Genomic DNA, 5,683 nt, shown 5'->3' on the forward strand with positions numbered 1-5,683 from the left:
GTGTGCTGCAGTCCATGGGGTGGCAGAGTCAGATACGACTAAGCGACTGAACTGAACTGAAATTTAGATCAAGCATGATTGACAGAAAGTTAGCATCTAAATTAATATGTATATAAAATACAGACAGGACTTCAAAGGACTAGAATGAGGATAGAATTTTCAACATTTTATTAATAATTATATATTGCTTACAATATTAATCATTGATTATATATTGATTATATTTTGAAGTTAATTTTATCTGTTTAAACTTATTTTTTTTAAGTGGTAGTAGAATATTTTAAATTACAAATGTGGCTTCCATAGTATTTCTATTGGCCAGCACAGGTCTAAATACTGAGAAATAAATAAATGAGAGGTCAACAGCATGATGAGACAAATGACCCAGTTAAGGGAACACAGGTTACTTATTATTCCATCCTGGATCATTATTTTTGACAACATCTGTAGAGAATACAAAATTTGTCTTCAGTCGATAAGATGACATGCCCGGGATATGACTGCATTGTTAACCTACCCTCCTTTATATTGGTCAACTCTTCCACAACATCCAGGGAAAGCAACAACTCCAACTGCATTTTCTTGGTATGTCTTGTATTTGTTTATCTTTCAGAGGAGAATTATTTTGCTCATAGCTGTTTTCCATCTTTTGTCTCAAGCTCTCTCTTCATGTCAATCTCAATCTAGAACTGATTTATCAAAGAGCCCCAGAGGAGAGCCCAACAAGAACAGCTCAGAGCTGTTCTAAGAAAATGATAACTAGAAAACCAAGAGTTATTCTACATCAAGGCATAGCCTTATATGCCTGAATTTTTTATGGGGGATTATAGTTTGATAGTGAAACTTTGGTGTGTTTGAGATCTATGGATAATAATCCAGACATCTGCTCTTCTAAGAGTTATATGTGAAACAGATAGAAGGTAGACGATTTTAACTAAATGGAAAAAAAAGTGGGACAGCTGAGGACTGTGAATTGTTGGGTACGACAAAAATACAGGCAACATCATTTATCAAGAAAAGAAATGCAAAATTCTACCGATTTTCAGGGTTCCATGTGTCTAAAGCAATATGTCTCCCAAACTGGAACTACCCAGATGTTTTACACTGGTCAGAGTAAACATTTGACTTATCCTGGAATGGGTCAGGTCAGAAGTAGGAAGTTTACATCTCCTTGCAAGCTAAGAAGAGTAGTTTTGTTTTGTTTTTCCCATTCTCTAAGCCAGGTGCCAGACATACTTAGAATCTACCCACAGAAACTTCAGATCAGTGGATTTATAGCTGAACAGCACTATATAGAACTCTAATAAAATTATATTTCCACATTTACCTGATATCTGTATGAATATTTCAACTTCCAAGATATATTTTAATTTTTGAGACTATTGTATATGAAGTCTCAGTGCCACAGATAAACTGATCTACTCCACTCTGTTCTAATTTCTAATTATTAAAGTATTGTTTATCGTTTACTATGCATTGTTTATAACAGTTCTATATGAAGAGATCTTAAGCAATAATTTTTTCATCGCTCTTTACTTACAAGTTGTATATGACATATATCATATTAAAAGTATATATGAAATAACAAAGTGCCATAATCTATAGGTTATAGCAACGAGGCACTCATAAGGCATAAAAAACTTCTCTGGCTAAGAGAAAAGAAGGTTTTGTGAAACAAATAAACATATCCATTAGAGAGGACATTAAGTGCATTTGAAACAACCTCAATAATACACCCAAGCTCCTGGGAAAAGAATGTATTGAAGTACTGATAAAATTGTTTTCAGAACTACTAAAAGGCAGTAAGACAAATACCCATATCTGGCCAAACAAGAGAAAAGCGTGCCTATTGAATTTCCAGTAAGAAATGTTTGGTTACAAGAAAGAGGCTATTTTAACATTGTTTTTTACCAGCAGCACAACAGAAAAGGATGGAACACAATCTCATAGCTAATTCTTACTATGTGGCTATGAACATCCTTTTCTCCATTGACTGGGTCATGGCACATTATTTTTTGTTGGTTGCTTCTCTGTTGTTCCCTATAAATTCAGAATCATGTACCTCTATTCAGAGTCAACACATCCCTAATCATTAGGCCAATTTTAGTTGATTTCTGACAACTGCAACATTTCAACATTCTCATTAATATTTATTTCTGAGAAACTAATAATAGTAGAACAGATTAGTACTGGATCATCTTATCAATATTTGTTTTGTGAAAGCATTTGTTGGTTACAAAAAGGTTCAAGATCCAATATGACAATTTGATTTGAAATCCATTGTCAGTTTAAAAATAAATGCCATTTTGCAAAGCTTGGCAATTTATGTATCTTACAACTTAGCCAAATCTAGTGACCTCAGCAATAAAATATTTAGTAACAAAGTCTGATGTATTTTGGATGTTCCTATAAATTATTTATCCTCTATACAAGCTACATTTAGAGGTCTACACAGTATATTGCAGGATGAAAATAAGGATCTAAATTGGAAACAAATTACACAAAAGGTAATTGACTCTGACTTTGCTAAACTCAAGGTTAACTCACGCATGTAGATGTTTCCCCAAGGACCTCTGCTTGGTCCTCTTTGGTTTTCATATCCCCAATCCTGACTTTCTTTTCTTTTTTTTTTTTTTAACTCTTTGTTAGATATTTGTTTGCTCTTCTCCATTCACTTTTCCTGACAAATTCTCAAAACCAGTTTGTTCATCAATAAGTTAGCTTTACTCTCAAACCTGATGTTCCTCTTCTTAGTCTTTGTTCCTGTTAACTATAATTCTTTTGCCAGAAATTCAGGAATACTGGTGGTGTCTAGGTATGATCAAGGAAACAGCATCTTCTTTTTCCTTCCTATAAATTTTTTCAAGTCTTGCTGATCCTTCTTCCGTGTTTCCCTCCTATCGATTTTATTACTACATGTACCATTCCATGTTACACCCTAAATACACACTCTCTTTAAAAGAGACAAGGAGAAGGCAATGGCACCCCACTCTTGCCTAGAAAATCCCATGGACGGAGGAGTCTGGTAGGCTGCAGTCCATGAGGTCGCTAAGAATCCAACACGACTAAGCGACTTCACTTTCACTTTTCACTTTCATGCATTGGAGAAGGAAATGGCAACCCACTCCAGCGTTCTTGCCTGGAGAACCCCAGAGACAGAGGAGCCTGGTAGGAGGCCATCTATGGGGTCGCAGAGAGTCAGACAGGACTGAAGCAACTTAGCAGCAGCAGCAAAAGAGACAAATTTACTTTTCCTTGTAAATTTTTATACATTGTAAAAAATATAAAATACACAAAATGTACAACATAAATGAATACTCTGCTCCATCATTTGTACAGGGTATTATTACTACTTCTAGAGTGGATTATTGCTATCACTCCCACTGGTCTCCTTACTCTATCATCTGCTGCTCCAAACTATACCTTTATAGGTTCCATTTGATTCTCTCTTAAGTGAAGCTAAGATCATAGAATTCCACTGTTCAAAAATCTTCAATAGCTTATTTTAGAAAAAAAATTTCTTAGCTAGGTTTTCATGAGCTTAAAAATACAGTCTCACTCTCTTCATTTTATTTCCCATGATTGCCTCTTAAGTTCATTAAGTTTTGGCCACACTTATTTTTTTTCCCTATAAATGTTTACTTACTTTTGTATAATCCATACCTTTGCCAGATTCTCAGCTCCACAAAACTAAGTGCAAACATCAAGACTAAATGTCATTTTGCCCACTATGGCACCCCCAGTTAGAAGGACATTCTCCCTTCTCAGAGCTGATAAATTGTTTTGCTTCTACTTTCCCTCTGGATATAGAGTATAAAATACACTCTGTATTTTAGAGTCATCTCTCTCTGTAAATAGAAAGTCTGAAGAGAGTCTCAGACTCTGACCTCTCAGTCTAGTTTCAGGTACCAACACTAGTATTGAAGCAGCCCTATGGCCGTGAACAAGGCCTTTGAACCCTCAGCTTTCTTATCAGTTGATGTAAGAACCAAAGGTGGTGATATACGGAAATCTACTGTGTAAACGACAAAGTGCTATATAATAGGAGTTCATTCTTTCCTAGCGGTTCCCTTAGGCACTGCCTTTCAGTAGAATGGCTCATCCTCTTTCATGACTCAATTTGTAAAAGCTTCTCTGAACAGGTGCTTGTGTTTGGCCCTATGTGCCCCTAGAGGATCACTCAAGTCTTTATGTGGTTATAATTCAATTTTTTAATTTGAATTTTTGTCTGAGCAATTAGGCTGTGGATCTTCCTGTAGGCTGGAAATTTGTCTTACCCAGTTTTGCAATCCTTAGCTGAGAGTTTTGAACTCCAGTCTTGTTCAGTAAATGTTTGTTGAATGACTGAATACATGAGTGAATGAATAAATAAATAAATGAATTTACAGATACCGGGATCTTGTCAATCAGTTATTTACATTTAGTACTTGTGTTCTCTCTTCAGCTTCAGACTATCAGCTCCATAGGCACAGGCTCTTTGTGTGACCATCTTGTATTCTACAGTTCCATATGTATGATATTGAATGAATACTTACAGAAAGTTAAACAGAAAAATGTAGCTCAGCTGGATCGTGAACTAAAATGTTCTTGCATATAGAACTTTCTTATATGAAATTTTTTCTTCCTGGTGTACGTGCAATCTTAGTATATGTTTAACTCAGCAAATGAGGCTCATTATATCTACTATTGACTTCCCTGGTGGCTCAGAGGGTAAAGCGTCTGCCTATGATGCAGGAGACCCAGGTTCGATTCCTGGGTGGGGAAAATCCCCTGGAGAAGGCAATGGCAACCCACTCCAGTACTCTTGCCTGGAAAATCCCATGGACAGAGGAGCCTGGTGGGCTGGAGTCCATGGGGTTGCAAAGAGTCGGACACAACTGAGTGACTTCCCTTTTCCCTTTATATTTACTATCAACACTGGAGTTCTTTCTCAAATCTAATACAAGAATGTCTATAAACATAGATGCATCTTTTGATGGTACAGTAATTCAGTGGAGTCGGGTATTAGTCTACATTCTAACTCAAAGGAAACAGACTAAACTCAAAGAGAGCAGCAAGCTGCTCGTATTCTTGATGTTCTTGTTATTACACAAGGAATTACCATGGTAACACCAGTACCATGTTGCATCAGACACCAATATATGCTGTTCAGAAATAACAGCACAGACAAGAGCACACATTTTCCTTCGAGGCGGCAGGGGCCAGAAGGGCCATTGCAAATTTAGAAAAACTGTATCATAAGGGTATGTTGAATAATTTTGACTACTCAACAGACTTTGAGACTTCTGTAGCTGTAGGCACATAGATTTTACTAACTTTTGCCTGGGTTAAAAATTAGTAACTAAATGACACTAACCCCTCATGTATTGTGATACATTGAAAGCTACCTGTTTTGTGAGATGATTTACTGTGAATTATCATGCAATTGCCAACTCAGATTTTAAGAAATCTTAGAGGAATTTTAAATGTTTCTTTCATGCAAATTAGGCAAATTCATCGTTTTGTGACTCAGCCATTGCTCAGGAAGAAACACCACAAAGGTAGAATTTTGCATTTTTATACTTGGGGTCATCATAAAATTTTGGAACTGAATATCAGCCACCCAAAGGGTTAATTACACCAAAGGGTGTAATTTACGAGTCTTGCAAAAAAGGAAGTACTGTGCTACTATAGCAATGAAAGC

General features: G+C 36.2%; 1 non-coding gene across 1 annotated transcript; it reads left to right on the top strand.

The window, feature by feature from the left end:
* Nucleotides 1-4,692: 4,692 nt before the first annotated feature.
* Nucleotides 4,693-4,764, top strand: TRNAH-AUG. Its single transcript has one exon. It is a non-coding gene; the product is annotated as a tRNA-His (tRNA).
* The last annotated feature ends 919 nt before the right edge of the window (nucleotides 4,765-5,683 follow it).

This window comes from Oryx dammah, unplaced genomic scaffold (assembly GCF_014754425.2).
Source record: "Oryx dammah isolate SB20612 unplaced genomic scaffold, SCBI_Odam_1.1 HiC_scaffold_20, whole genome shotgun sequence".
Taxonomy (NCBI): domain Eukaryota; kingdom Metazoa; phylum Chordata; class Mammalia; order Artiodactyla; family Bovidae; genus Oryx; species Oryx dammah.